A 16,626-nucleotide genomic window follows, 5' to 3' on the forward strand; every position below is an offset into this window, starting at 1 on the left:
TATTACCAGTCCATAGTAATTCTTTGCTGATCTTTAAGGCTTTTGCTAAAGTGCTTTATTTCTTCTTCAGATAAACTTTAAAAATTCTGGATCATTCTTCTTCTTTCTCTGTATCTTCCTCATTTCATTCTCAGAACATTTTCTCTCTTTGTTTTTATCCCCTGTGACTTAGAGAGTTGCCTGTTGTGGTTGTTGGGAGCTGAGTGGTCGTGAGGGAAGACTTTATATTTTACTTTTCTGTAGTGTAGTTTGGGCTAAGAAACACTGATCTAATTTACTCACTTATTGATAAATGAGGAAACTGGTTCAGAACATAATAAAACATCACACCATCACATCACAGATTTAGAATTTAAATATCATCTAATCTCCTAATTTTACAGGTAAGGAACTGGGATGGAGAGAAACTAAGGATATGGCTAAGATTACATGTATCCAATAAGCATTTGAGGTGGGATTCTCTTGAATAAGTGGGGAAAATAAATGTGGCTTACCTAAGGTAGATAAAAGGCCAGGATGGGTTGGTAATTGGGAAGGCTTGGTCAATGGAGAAAAGAAGAACCTGCTGGGTGAGAAAGAAAAAAGAGATTCTGGAACATTTGAATTTCCTCTTTGATGGGGAAGATAATATAAAAAGATAAGTGGGCCTTGTTAATTGCTTTGCCAGGGAGACAAGTGAATATGCTAGTTGTATTACAGAGTTGAAAATGTCATTAGTAAATCAAATCAATCAAACTTGTTGGGGGGTGGGAGTAGAATAGGCATTGGAGAGTTTAGGGAATGTTCCTGAGGATTTATATGTTTCTTTTAGACTAATGACTGTTCATGAAAGATTTTCTGCTTTATTTATAATTTTCTTCTGTGTTATTGTAATCTGTATGCTTGCAAATGGGGAAAGTATTTTCAGTACACTAGGAGATACTAAACATACATTTTCTCAGTTTTTCTGAGTGAGAATCAGAAGCCAAAAGAGAATAATAAAATCCCTTCAAGTGTTCCTGGGACATTTGTGCCTTGAGACAGTTCAAATATAACAAAAGTGTTACAGGCAGAAGAATAATTTTCAGTCTTGATTTTGAGGTATCTTCAGAGTATTTCCAATTATTTCAAGGGGGTGTCTCTCAATTCTCCAAAACATAAAAATGAAAATGTAATTTGGTTTTATTTAAGGTGAATTTGGAAAGGGGTCTATGAATGATGTTCATAAATCAAATCAAAGACAAGGTGTCGTAACTCTGAAAATTTTGAAAATTATTGAGTTAGAGACTGAAGATAAAACCATCCAGCAATAGTTGAGCCATAATGAATAAAATTTATGGATGTATTATCTATATAAGCTGAGAAAGTGAATATGTACCAAAACCTTAATAATATATATATATTGACACAAGATATGTAAAAAAGGGAAGAACCGTGTGTGTGTGTGTGTGTGTGTGTGTGTGTGTATGAAATGCAGAGAAATGTAACATATATGCAAAAACTTTAGGTTTTAGTATAAATAGAAAACATTATTTTAAGAGCATATGGAATGCAAGGATGCTAATGGTAAACAGTACTTTTTAGGTAATGTCAATTAAATTCCTTCACCTTTAAAAGAAGTCCAAAAGATCATTTTCTTAAGATCAGCATTACTAGATCGGAGGAAAGAAAATAAGGGCAGAACTCCAGTTCTTTTTTTGTTGCTGTATCGGCAATCTATCGGGAATTTTCATAGCAGAGCTTTTTGTTTTTCATAACTTGGTATGATCCCACTAGTGTATAGGAATGCATTTTCACTTCTGGTATAGAAAAAGAGAAAATACAGTCTACAATTACTGTCAAACACTTCAGATTTTTATTCTACCCTTCTATCTAACAGTCCTCAAATACTAGTACCAGACTGGATCCTTTTCTCAGTTAAGTTTTTGATTTTCTGGACTTTAACACCATGCCTTGTTTACAGTCTCACCCAGAAATATACATCTATACCTGTGGCATTCTAAACTTGAAACATTTCTTTGATATTCTGGCCTCCTTCTCCCATTGATGACTTCATTTCAGGGTGTCTGTTTTGAAGGACCAGGCCATCCAACCTTTATTCCCCTCCTGACTGTGCTTTTGATTTTCCAGATTTCAATACCAGGTCTCATGAGTAGTCTCATCTTGGAACAAAACTCATCCTTGCAATCTTCTCATCCTGGAACATCACTGCTATGTCATCCCTTTCTCCCTTTGGTGAGCTTCTCCCATTTTAGGATATTCTTTTTAGGGAAAAGCCAAAATTATCTAATCTTAGTTATATTTTTGGCTATACTTTTGACTTTCTGGACTTAAATACCATGCCTCCACATGGGTACATTCATTACTTGTCCCTTTTCTCCAGCCTTTGTTTTCTAATGGCTTTTTATGTGTTGTCATTCCCCATTAGATTGTTCCTTGAGGACAAGAGCTATCTTTCTTTTTGCTTTTATATGTGTCCTTAGCACTTAGTTAGGGATCCTAGCATATCATAAGCACTTCATAAATGATTGTTGCCTTGTCAACTGCAAGAGTTACGAAATATCTGTATATTAGGAAAATTTAATAACAAATATGGGCAAAATTAGTGGCACTGGCCACTCTGTTAAGCATACCTAAAATGCCACAGGAAACCTTGAAATTATGCATTGTCAACCTTGGGTTACAAGAAGGGATGATGTCATAATCATAGGATATTATAGTATTAAATAGAACTAGAGGAAATCTAAGGGTTTATCAAGTTCAAACTTTGTAGTAGATGAGGAAACTGAGTCCCAGATAGGTTAAATAATTTGCCTAAGGATATAAGTATCAAATGTCAGAATCAGAATTAAAACCCAGTTTCTCTGACTCCAGATCCAGTGTGCTTTCCACTATGCCACAAGATAAAATACTATTTTGTGTTTGAGTTAATTGGTCCTAATCAAAATGGAGCCTGCTGTTAAATATTCTATGATTTTCTATATATGGTTGACTTACTCTTAAGGTAACTGATGATGCTTATTTTGGCCCATTCTATAAACTGCTCCTCAGAGAGCCACAAGAAAGTGGAGAGTGCATTTTAAGTACAAGTTGGCTTTTACTGGAAACATTTTTTACTGATTCGTCAGGGGAGGCCAAATTGTCAAAGGTTCACCCAATGTTTGTGCCAGGCTATGTATGTACCAGCAGAATGTGGAAATGGGGGTGTAGGAAATAGGAGCATTTAGGCCCAAAGCTATGCAGGTCTATTTTAATTGGAAGGGAAAGTGATATACATAAAAAGACACCCTCTCTGCTGGAATTTTTGAATGTTAAAAGTGATCATTTGTTGACACTTAAATTGTCATTTGCTGACATTCAAATTTGCTTCTTCCATTTACTTAATCTATTTAGAACTGTTGTTCCCCATCTTGGAATGGCTGATTTGTCTTAAATTTCATGGAATCCTTTGGCTAAGTTTATTTTAATGAATTATGGTTTGACTCAGGTAGCACTATTCTACTGGGATGACACACCTTAGACAACATTCTCCTCTTCATCCTTATCCTCAGAGATATTCACCTCTTTGTGGCTTGTTATTGCCTTTAATAACTCATATTGTTATTTATTCCTTATTAAAAATTCCCAAAGGAGTTGAGAATCCCACAGTGAGATTTACTAATTATATTAGAAAAACTAAGCTTCATTTTTTGTTATTATAATATTATAAATAGGTTTAATGTGAAGAGAATCTTCAAACTTCAATATATTTTTCTTTTTAATTCCTCACCTCTCTGGGAGACATGATGATGATGATGATGATGATGATGATGATACTCATTTATGGAGTAGACACAGGCACAGAGAGATAAAAAGATTTCATTTTGTCAGTGATAGTCAAGGGACTAGTGATGGTAAATGCTGAATTCTTGGTCTATTGACTATACCACTGATCCCTTGGTCCAAGTATCTTTATTAGAATCATAGAGCCTTCAAGATGAAATATCCTTTGGAGCAATTTAACCTTTCACCCAGTATGGGACATCCCTGACTGAACACTTTCACCACTGGTGAATTTACTATTTTCTGACATAGCTCATTGTTGCAAGATTACCAGTCTGCTGGTTTTTTTTTTTCTCATGTTGAGTTAAAATAATCTTTCCTATAGCTCCAGAGTAGCAAGGCATTAGAAGCCCCTTCTGGATTGACATTAATTTATTTATCAACATTTATTGTATATATTGTTAAAACAGTCATTTATCTAGAGGCAGCTAGGCAGTACAGACATATCACTAAACCTAGAGTAAGGAAGGCAGGGTTCCTGCCAGAGATATTTAACATCATTTTGATACAAGGTAAGTCACTCAACTACTCTGCCTCAATTTCCTTATCTGGAAAATGCTAACATTTATCTCTTAGGGAAGCTGTGAAAACAAAATTAGATAATGTTTGTAAAACACTTTGCAAACCTTAAGGCACGATTTAAATTCTAGATATTATCATTTATGTATCTAGCAGTTATGTAGCATTTTAGTTTGCAAAGCTCTGTTCTCTCAACAACCTTACATATTGCAACTATTGTTACCTACATTCTAAGCCCCAACAAGGCTCAGTGTTTCCCAGATAGCTAGTTGTGTGCTTTTCCATTTTGGCTACTCAAATAGAAAAGGGACCCCTAAATTACATAAAAATTCCTGTGAACTTAATTTTGACTTAGAAAATTGCATATTTTTCTCTTCCTCTTTTTGTTCTTGTTTTTCTTTTTTAATGGAGGAAACAAGTTCTAGAGAAGTAAAGTGCTCCTTCTCCTCCTCCTTTTCTTCTTCTTCTTCTTCTTCTTCTTCTTCTTCTTCTTCTTCTTCTTCTTCTTCTTCTTCTTCTTCTTCTTCTTCTTCTTCTTCTTCTTCTTCTTCTTTCTTCTTCTTCTTTCTTCTTCTTCTTCTTCTTCTTCTTCTTCTTCTTTCTTCTTCTTCTTTCTTCTTCTTCTTTCTTCTTCTTCTTCCTTCTTCTTCTTCTTCTTCTTCTTCTTCTTCTTCTTCTTCTTCTTCTTCTTCTTCTTCTTCTTCTTCTTCTTCTTCTTCTTCTTCTTCTTCTCCTTCTTCTTCTCCTTCTTCTCTTCCTCCTCCTCCTCCTCCTCCTCCTCCTCCTCCTCCTCCTCCTCCTCCTCCTCCTCCTCCTCCTCCTCCTCCTCCTCCTCCTCCTCCTCCTCCTCCTCCTCCTCTTATCAAATATTCTGATGATTAAGAGGGAGGGGTTGTTTTGCAGGATTGAGCAGAACAATTAGAAACTGAGGCAGGACAATTTAGGGAGACTGAGGAAGGATAATTAGAGAAACTGAGTCAGGACAGTAAAATTCTCTACTTTTCCTCCTCCTTGATCTTCTCTTTTTTAAATACATGAAAGAATTCATTCTATAGAAGTGAAGTGACATTCTTAGGATCTAGTTACCTAGCCACTCACAATCTAATTAACTGTACTATCATTTAGACAACTTTTTCTATTTTGATATATGGAAAAGGCTAGAATGGAAAATCTTTTGATAATTGAAGGGAAGAGAAAAATGCTATTGAAAAAAAAAAGCATACAGAATGGAGAGATTGGAGATCCTTACAGCATATTTCTCTTACTTTCCACTTTTTATTAGGTCCTTCACTTTTGACATTCATTACTGTACAGTGTTATTTAGTTATACATATATGCATATATATATATATATATATATATACATATATATATATATATATATATATATATCAGCCTCTTGTTCTATAGAATTCCTCAGAGTTTATGTACCTGTGAGCCATTAACACATTCTTTTTAATATTCCAGGATGTGCTTTAATGGATCTGTAAAATGATTATTGTGGTGGACCTGTTCATCTTTTTTTTCCTATCATATATCTCTTATTATTGTCCTTTGAAGTTCCTCAATAAAACTTGATTCAAATTGAAAGGCAGGTATTTCAGAATTCTTCATGAAAAGTGTGTAGTTCCTTATCTTTTACAACAGATGTTGATGTGTAAAGTTACAAAATTCCATAATACTCTTTTTTTCAAATATTTATCAGAAGCATTATAATATGAAACAACAAGTGTCCCATGACAACATGTTTCATGTATAATAAAACTATATCTGCTCATTCCTTTATTTGCTTCTTCTATGATGACCTGTGGGCTATCCTTCTCTTTGGCTACATGTTCCTTTTTAATCTAATTACATTCATAGCAAGAATTTCAATATCAATGTGTTTCAGTTCTTCCAGGAGTATGTTAACTCACTGATCACTGGATAAATACCTCATATTTATAGTGTCAACAATTAAGTTAATATTTATAGGCTTGTCTTCTTTTAAAGTGGTTAGGTATTCATATTATCTTGCCATTCTTGGGCTTCAATTTTCTTTTTCCTTTGTTATTGCAAAGTAATTTAGACAATAGTGCTCATGTTATGATGCTTTGGGGATTACAAAGGATGAACCAGTTTTCAAAACATACAAATTTCCATTGAATACATAGTTGGATGAGGTATGTGGATGGGGGAAGACATTTTGGTGGAAGATGGTTCTATTTAATAATAGTAAAAAAAAGAGGGTGAAGGAAAAAGAGTTATAATGACATTGTATTTTTGATTTTTAAATTAGGAAAGGGCTTCATTTATGTTTCCATTCCATTTAAACAACTATTACTTTTAATGAGCATTTCCTATAATGAGGCAGGCAACTTTTTGACCTGGTCTGATCTGTAAGCCTTAGAAATAAACATTTAGCCATTTGTCTACTTTTATACTATATTCACAGATTATGTCTGAAGAGTTCAAGCATTTCATTATCTATGTTTTCTCTGAGGTAGAGGGCAGGCTGGAAAATTCAGGGGACATTTTTTGTTGTATGACTTGGAATGGAAAGACAAATTGTCCTTTTGAAAATTGGCTATTCCTTTCTGACATTCTATTTTTGAAGATACAATACACTGACTGTGGCTTATAAAAATATTTTGATATCAAATGAAAATATTGTAACTATTCTCTTTATATCTTTGTTTTTATATAGATATCTTTATATCATCTTGGATGATTTTTCAAATTGCATTGATAGGGAGGTTTTGCATTGGAGTTCCCTATACTGTGGAAGTCACAAATCAATGTTCTCATCTCAGCTACATCAGTATAAAGAGAAGATAAACATATGCAGATTAGACTCTGCCTCTATCCTATTCAGACATTTGAAAGAAATTGAATGATAGAGAAACAGGAAAAAGAGAGAGAAGAACAATAGAAAAAGAGAAAGTGTAAGGAGAAAAGAAAGCATTGGGAAGAAATAGGAGAATTCAGTGTAGGAGAAAAAAAGAAAAAGGGAGGCAGCCAGAGAAAATGATGTGAGCTTTGGCAGCTATGGTACAAACCTTTAAAATATAACCACTAAGAGGTCTCATTTAGTCACAACAAACCTGGGAAATAATGACTAGGAAGGCTGAATTGGTACAATAGGCTTTTCCATCAACATGAGAAGGAATTAAAGGTAGGCATCATCTCAGTAGGTCCCTCTTCACTGGAAGTCTTCAACCAAAGGCTGAGGCTGGGAATTATAATGGAAAGAATGCTTCATTTTCCTACACTATAAAATTAAAGGCTTGGGCTAGGTTACCTTTATGGTACTTTTCTGTTCCAAATTAATGACCCTATGATGGTTGGATATCTTATAGAGATTTTTTTATTTGGGTATGATATGGATTAGATACCCTCAAAGTCCCTTCTACCTCTGAGATGTAGTGGTTCTGCTTCAATAGTATATCATTAAATAGACAGATAGAATCTTCCTATAGGGGATGCCAGAGTTCCTCTGCAAATATTAGCAGTGACTATTTTCCATGGGACTATTTAAGGAAAATGGATACTTGCCTTGTTAATATGTTGGTTGGTGTGAAATCACAGAGGTATAGGGATGCATTTTGTAAAGCTGGACATTCTGTAAAGAATTGCTCAAAACTATTGGAGAAGTTGAGAAAAAAAGCTCCTTCCCATTAATGGGAGAAGTATCTGGCAGCCTTTACATTCTGAAACCTTAATTTTAAGGGTTTTTCAAATTTAGCACTTGTAATTTACAACAGGTTGGAAACTGGCAGCTGTTTCTCAGACCAGATGCAGTTTTCATTAAAGGAAATTTTGATTGAAAATGGTTCTGTTTAAAAGTAGCAAAAAAAAAAAAAAAAAGAGGAGGAAGGAAAAAAGGTTGTAATGACATTGTATTGTTGATTTTTAAGTTAGGAAAGGGCTTTAGTTATAGTTCCACTCCAATTAAGCAAACATTGATTAAATCCCTACTATGTGCAAGATATTGGGGATATAGTTAAACAGGACTGTGGACAGCTCCAGGAATTTAGACAGGACAAGAAGAGCAGGGAAAGGTTTGTAATAAAAAGGCAGAAATGAGGCAAAGAAATTGACTGGTGCTGGAAGAGTATTCAGGGAAGCACTAAGAAGTGTGGAGCTGAAGTAATGCTGAAGAACAAAAACCAGGAGAGCAATTTCTCATTGGTAAACATGTAGGTATTAATTATTCAGCCAATAAGCTTTGGAAAAGAGATGGGACCTGCAGTTCCAGAAATGAGAAACAGAGAGAAAACCAATTTGATTGGACTCTTGATTGTGAAAAAGGCAATAATATTTAATGATACTAGAAAGATAGGTTGAATCTAGCTTATGAAGATCTTTAAAAGCTGATGATGTTTTATCCATCAATTAATCAATAAACACTTATCAAGAGCTAGTATGGGAGTAGCTAGATGGCAGGAGGTAAATGAACACTGAGCCTTGAGTCAGGGAGGACTTGAGTTCAAATCTAGACTCAGATACTTAACATTTCCTAGTTGTGTGGGCCTGGGCAAGTCACTTAATTCCAATTGTTTTGCAAAAAAAATGAAGGAAAAAAAAGAGTTTACTATTTGATAGGATTGGTAATTACTGGAATTTATTGAGTATGGGAGTGAGATAGATTTGTTCTTAACAAAAATCACACTGACAACTATATGAGTAGTGAAAAGGGTATAGATGTATGAGATGCTATAGAAGTAGAAATGGTAAGATTTGGCAACTGATTATATGGGGGAGAGGAAGACTCAAGAGTTGAGAATAGCTCTAAGATTATAATCCTGGGAGACTAAAGGATGGTTCTATCAGCAAAAGAATAAGTAAAATTTTGTGGAGGATTGGGCTTGGGAGGAAATAAAGAGTCTTGTTTTAGACATGGTGAGTTTGAGATAATGATGGGATATTCAGTTTGAAATATTAGGGCATAAACTTGCATCCTCTGTATGAACTCAGAGAATAGATAATGTGATAATTCTAGATTAAAGCTGTATTTGCTTTAGCCTCTCTATTGGAATAACAAGTTTCTCTTGGAATCATCCCCAGCGTCTATCTCTGAATGGAGTTTTTGCCTCTTTTCCTCATGAATGCCAGTCCTGCTTTTTGAATTGTCAACTTTGTTGGCAATGAAGATATCACCATCTTATATATTTCTCTATCATCACTCTGGTGATACCTGGTGGTAATATGAGCCCTTTCAGTAATTACTATTCAGAATGATCCTGCATAGAGAATTATACCTGTATCTTATGTTTATGAAATGCCCAGGACAGCCTAACCTTAATCTAAAGACCTGGCCCCATTACATGGATAAAAGAGTGTGTTCTGATCTACTATAGTGGAATGGAAGGTCTCAAAGTTGTATATCTACCCTTGGTGGAAAATATAAGTATAAACACTTTTTTTTTCCCTGCTGGCTGAGGATAATGTCACCTTAAGGCAGGGATCTTAACCATTTTGTGTTGTGTCATGAATCCCTTTTACAAAAGTCTATGAATCCCTTTTCAATAATATTTTAAATAATTTTAGGAAATGGTAAATTTAAGTTAGAAACTAATAAAAATAAAGATTTTCCCCATCCAAGTTCACATATCTTCTAAAATATATTCATAGACTCCATATTAAGATCCCTTGTTCTAAGAGCACATCTCCAGAGTTTTGCTTTTCCTCCCTAAAGTTAAGGCCTCAGAAAAGTTTGACAGATTTGAGTGGCAGACTTACTGATCCACTGCTTCACCTAAGTCTAGCCATTCAATTATAACTAGTAAAATAGCTCTTCAATCCAATTTCAAGTATAGAATTCTTGAAGATTAGAACTTGTATGACTTATGGATTAAGATGAGAGAAAGGAAGTTCCTTAGCTTAGTATTTAAAGCCCTTTCCCAATCTGCTTCTAGCTTACCGTTCCAGGTTTATGTGATATCATTTTCCTTCATATATTCTATATTCTAGACAGGCTGGCCTATTTACTATTCCTTGAATTCAGCCTTCCTTCCATTTTTAGCCATTCTCTCCCCTCCTCTACTTCTTAATATTTTCAACTACCTTTAAGGCATAACTCATGGACTGTCTTTTAAGGGAAGCCTTTCCTGATTCTCTTAGTTATTAGTGCTCTCTTCTTCCTTCTGAAACATTCCCTTGTACTTATATACCTGATTACATGTTTTATCTTCCAAGAATACTGTAACCTTCTAAAGGCAGAGACAGGTTTTCAGTTTATACCCTCAGTGCCTGACACAGTACTTTGCACAAAGTAAGTGCTTAACAAATGCTTGTTGAGTTGGACTGGGAAGTCTCAGAATAAGTTCTTTATCTGAAATGCAGCTGGAGCTATCTCTTCATAACCTTGTCTTTCATAAATGCAGCTTTTTCCCCCAGCAGGGCTCTTTTTCCCATCTCAATTTCATTACCAATAGGTGAAATCAAAATATGGCCAGAGCACACATGATGCTTGAGTGAGGGAAATGCAGATACAACACATGGCTGCCTTCTTACCTATCAACATGCTGAGGAAGACATATGGAGATGTGCCCACATCTGGGAATCTTCTCAGGAAACCCAGACAACGCCGTCATTTCCTTCCCAAGTCTTGGAGACTAGACTAGGTCTGACCCTCACTCTAGAAATGAACAAATCCAACTAAGGGCAAGGTTGCCGCCATCATAATTGTTTACCAACATCTGACAAGGAGGCTTCATTCTTTAATATTAGAACTTTTGTATGCTAAGTGAAATGTGAGCAATGTCAGTATTTGAAATATATGTCTCCTCATCCCTTTGTGTCCAAATCACTTTTTTCTTTACAATATTAACAGCTGGCTTTAATGCAAGATAGTATGGTGTAGTGGAAAAAATGATGAACCTGGAGTCAAGAAAGACCATGATTTGAATTCTACCTTTCATACTTACAAGCTCTGTGTCCACTGGGAAGCCTTTAACTACTCAATCTCAGATTTTTGTCATTTGTAAAATGAAGATAATAACATCTATAAGAGCTATTTCTCGTGGTTGTTGTGATGATCAAGGAAGATAATGTATATAAAGGGCTCTGGAAATCTTAAACTACCAATATAAGGTTAAAAATAGTGCTTAGTTTAAACTTCCTTGTCAATACATACTCAGCTTATAGAACCATGGAGTGAATCAGTGCCTTATTCTGTAAATTCAAGTTTCAATTGCTGTGTGAGCTGAGACTTACTTGCTTCTAATACTCCCAGTGTACTTCCTGACACTCTAGTTCAAACTCATGATATTTAGACATCACTTGGGATTTAGACATCATTTGGCATCCATCTAGAGAAGACAGATTCTAAAAAATAAGTAGATTAATGTCTTGTGTTTCTAGAACACAATTCCAAGGCTAGTACTGATTTTATGTTTGAGTATGTAACAGACAGCTAAATTTTAAAAATTTTCAAATCTTGAAATGATTTAATGGAGCTTTTATCAACTAAGCTCATTTATAAGGTTTTCTAGTCCAAAATAGTTTAAAAAGAAATTAAATACAAGGATATTGAAGGCTTCTAGAGGCATGCACAAAGACAATAAGGAGCGAACAAAAGCTGAAAGTATGCTAATGAAGAAAATGACAGAAAAAATTATAAAAAGCAGACACAAGAAATAAAAAATCCCAATATTTGGGCATCAAAAGAGTATACAAAATAATTTGTCATCCTTCATTAGGTCCCAAGGACATTATTGTCATATAATGTAGCAAAATAATTCATCTTCATGATGACTCTAATTCATTAAGGAGATTTTAAGTTACAATCTGTGTGCCCTTTTGAAAAAGTTAGGAAAATGAACAATATACTTTGGAAAGTTTTCCATTAAAGATGGTTAAAATAAAAAAAATTAGTTTTGGTATTTTATTTATTATTAAAATTCATTAACAGAGTGAATGTTCATCAGTTGGAGAATGGCTGAATAAGTTATGGTATATGAATGTAATGGAATATTATTGTCTTACAAGAAACGATCAGCAGGGTAATTTCAGAAAAGTCTGGAGAGACTTACATGACTTGATGCTAAGTGAAGTGAGTAGAACCAAAAGAACATTGTACACAGCAATAAGAAGATTATGTGATCATCAGTTGTGGTGGACTTGGCACTTTTCAACAATGAGGTGATTTAGACCAGTTCCAATAGATTTGTGATGAGAGAGCTATTTGCATCCAGAAAGAGGACCTAGAGGACTGAATATGGATAAAAACATAGCATTTTCACCTTTTGTTGTTTGCCTACTTGTTTTTTCCCTCTAATTTTTTCCCTCCCTTTTTGATCTAATTTTTCTTGTGCAGCATGATAAATGTGGAAATATGTCTAGAAGAATGTTTAACCTATATATTAACATGTTTTATATTGGATTACTTGCTGTCTAGGAGAGAGGCCAAGTGGGTAGGGAGGATGAAAAATATAGAATATAAGGTTTTGCAAGAGTGAATGCTGAAAACTGTCTTTGCATGTATTTTGAAAATTAAAAAGCTATTATTAAAATAATATAAAATAAATCTCCCCTCAAAATTTATTGATGTCCACTTCTTTCTCAAAAACATTGTAAAATGTGTCAAATGAAATGAAAATGTTACAGTCAAATCACCACCAAAGTTAAATCCAGCAAAGGCTGTGCATCAATCTCTACCTTCAGTCTACTTCCAACTCTGGCCTTGTTATGTCATGGGTTCTTATCATGGAGGCAGACACTGTTGAGTCAAGGAAAGATTGAAATCAGTTGACACTAGGGTAAACAATAACTCATATTTTTCACTCTTCACTCAAGTCTATCAGAGTCAGTACTTTTGTTACTCTTATATTTTGAATCTCTTTCCTCTTAAACTCCTATCCTGCTTGGAAGAATTATTATTCTGGTCTTCCCATTCAGAATGATGATGACATTGATTACTATTTCAAAAAAAGTTTGAAATTGTAGATGGTGTAGATGTTTACCAAGGACCTTCATCAACTACTCTTACTGAGGTCTCTTTTCAAAATCAATTCAAATCTTTTATCTTTCAAAAAAAAAAGGAAATTTAGGTGGATTGCGAATGAACAAAGGAAAAAACTCTAATACTATGAAGAACTACCATATCTAAAGAGAATCTATAATGTAGCTTTATATGAAAAAAATTGAAGCAAACAATAAGAAAGGGAATAGATAGCCTAGACTAGAAAATGGAAAATCTAAGCATAACAATGGACACTGAAAAAAAAGTTGATAAACAGAATTCAGAAATTAGACAATACAAGAGGAAGTATTTCAGCAAAATAGAAACTGGAAAAACTGAAATAACACGTGAAGTACCTATTATGAAAATAACTTATGTGAAAACAGGGCATAAAGGGATTATCTAAGTTCCAGAGCCATGAGTAAACAAAGAACCTGAATATCACATTTAATTTTTTTGTGTGTATGTGTGATTAACAAATATTTTTTAAGCTCTCATCCTCTAATGGAAAAAACAAAAACAAAAGGGTCATAACAAATACGTATAGTCAAGCAAAACACATCCCCACACTTGCCATGTCTAAAAATGCATTTTGCATCTTTAGTCTAATACCTCTGTCATTTGGTGGGCAGCATTCTTTATTATTGATCCACTGGGATCATGATTGGTTAATCTTTCAAAATTCTTTGTTTATATAATGGTGTCATTGTAAAAAATATTTTTCTTGTTTTTCTTACTTCACTCTGCACTAGTTCATGCAAATCTTCCCATATTTCTCTGAATTTGTCTTTTTCATCATTTCTTAAGGTGCTATAATATTCTCTTTCATTCCTTTACCATTTGTTCTGCTATGTATATTCTAATGCTAGACTAGTAGACCATGATTGTCAATTCAGGGAAGGAAGTTCAACTTAAATGTCTTCAATGCACATCCTTGTTGAATATTTTTTTTTTCCTGCTATGGATAAGTAGGTTTATTTTTTGTTTACAATAAATGCTTCATTTTGTTCCAGTACTGAACTGAATTATAAGAGGACTGCTCTGAGTTAGACTCAACTTAAAATAACCATTCTTTGTTAGCTCTTTTCATGTCCATTGAACAGAATTTTCTTTTTTCAAGGCTCAGATGAAATATCTTATCTTCTTAGATGAAAAATAAGTTCCCTCCTCAGATTTTAGTAGAGTGTATGTCATGTGTGCCTTGTAAATTTATCCTCATCTCTTCACTTTGTAGTAAATTTATTTGGAATAAATTTATTAACCTACATTAAAATACAAGTTCTTTGATTTTTTGTCTTTGAATCTCCAGTGTCTCACACAGTGTTTCTCACATGTTTTTGGTGGGGGAAGATTTGGGATTAGACCTGTGATTTCATTTCTATGGGGAGCTCCTGAAGAGTAAATGCAATGGAACTGCTCTGTAATTTATTATCTTAGAAGATAATAATTGTCTGGACTATTGAGAGATTTACTGAGGGTCTAGGGTTATGTGTTTTCTAATTTCAAGGACTAAGGTTGGAAAACTCCTTTGTGATATTATTTAGGAATGACACCTGAGGAATTCTCATTGTTTCTCACATGGCTACTTTCCTGGACTTCATGTTCCTTAGAAACTCATAATTCTGCAAGATGAAATCAATTCAGAAATTCACAACTTTTCAGCAATTTTTCCATACCAATTCCATGACTTCATATATATATCCTCCATTAGATTTTGAACTCTTTGAGGGCATGTACTCACATTTGTGACTTTCTATCTAAGTCCTATCAAGTCCTATCTATCTACTAAGTCTTTTTTTCTCTTCTGTGCTATTTTTATACATAGTATGGATCAATAAACTCATGAATTAAAAAGTATTGATTAAGGTATTGTTACCTGCCAGGGATACAAATACAAGAGATAATATAATAACAATATATAATAATATAATAAGAGATAACAAATTTCAAATAGAGAAAACAGCGAATATAGAGGAATAATAGGCAGGGAGTCAGTATGACAGGGAGATGATGGCCTGGGAAAATTGCAGAGATGCTGAATGCAGAAATACTATTGTGGCTATTGGAAACACACACAGACAGATTTCCAGTAGCCACAATAGTATTGATTTTTATAATGTCTTCAAAACTGGAAGTTGGTGATAGGGTGAATTGAGGTATTATCAGGATTGCTGAGGAATAAAATGAAGCATAACAAGAACCAGCTTAGACATAGTGGGCCATGTAAGATGCTTGCCAATTAGAAAAGTGAAACTCCAAGGTGAGAGTTCCATAGTTAACACTTTTAGGGCATGGTTTCTCTTCTGACCTTCATTGTAGGTATTTAATAAATATTTGTTCAATGAATGGAGTGACTTGGCAAAGGTCTCATCACTAGTTAGCTGTAGTGCTGATACCTGAAGCCAAGTCTTCTGACTCCTATTTTAATACTCTGTCTAGCACATTGGGAAGTCTCTCCAATATTCTTTCTTTCTTGGCCAAGAAACTAGCTGACTAAGGACTTCTGTGTGTTTTGTCATGTTTGCAGTGGGTTCACTGCCCTCAAAGCTATAAGAAACAAGAAGCTCTCCTTCTCTGCCAGGACATCACTTTTCACCAGGGGAATTTTTATCCTCTTATATTTTGAGCCAGAGGAGGTTTCTTTTAAGGGAGGGCATCAGGTTGTATTGGGATACTTTGAAGAGAGAGAGGTCAGGTTTATTCCATTTTATAGAGTCATTTCTCAGTTTCTGTGTCCATAAAAAGGAACACTGATGAAAGAACTTTTCTACTGCAGTTGTGCTTGGGATAAAAAATTAACATTGAATGGAAGCTACATGTTTGAGTTCTTTACTTTTTACTTTTAAAATGAAGAAACAATACATAAGTTCTCATTATTGTCCAAAAGATATTTTTTTCAGAAAATGAGTTTTGGGATTGTTCACTTTTATTTTACATGCTGTTAATTTTTTTAGTAGCACATTATTTGTTTTTAAGTAATAGCTTTTTATTTTCAAAATGCATGTTAAGATAATGTTCAACATCCACTCTTGCAAACTGTTGTGTCCTAAATGTTTCTTCCTCTCTTCCTCCTACCCCTCTCCAATATAGTTTAAACATGTGCAATTCTTCTAAACTTATTTCCACATTTATCTTGGTGCACAAGAAAAATCACATCAAAAAGAAAAAATAATGAGAAAGAAAAAAAGCAAGAAAATAATAAGAAAAAGGTGAAATTCAGTCCTTATAGTCTTTTTTTCTAGATGCAGATGGCTTTCTCCAACACAATTCTATTGTAATTGGCCTGAATCACCTCATTCATTGAAAAGAGTCAGGCCCATCACAGTTTATAATCATATAATCTTGTTGTTGTGTACAATGTT

This window comes from Sminthopsis crassicaudata, chromosome 3, assembly GCF_048593235.1.
Source record: "Sminthopsis crassicaudata isolate SCR6 chromosome 3, ASM4859323v1, whole genome shotgun sequence".
Lineage (NCBI taxonomy): Eukaryota > Metazoa > Chordata > Mammalia > Dasyuromorphia > Dasyuridae > Sminthopsis > Sminthopsis crassicaudata.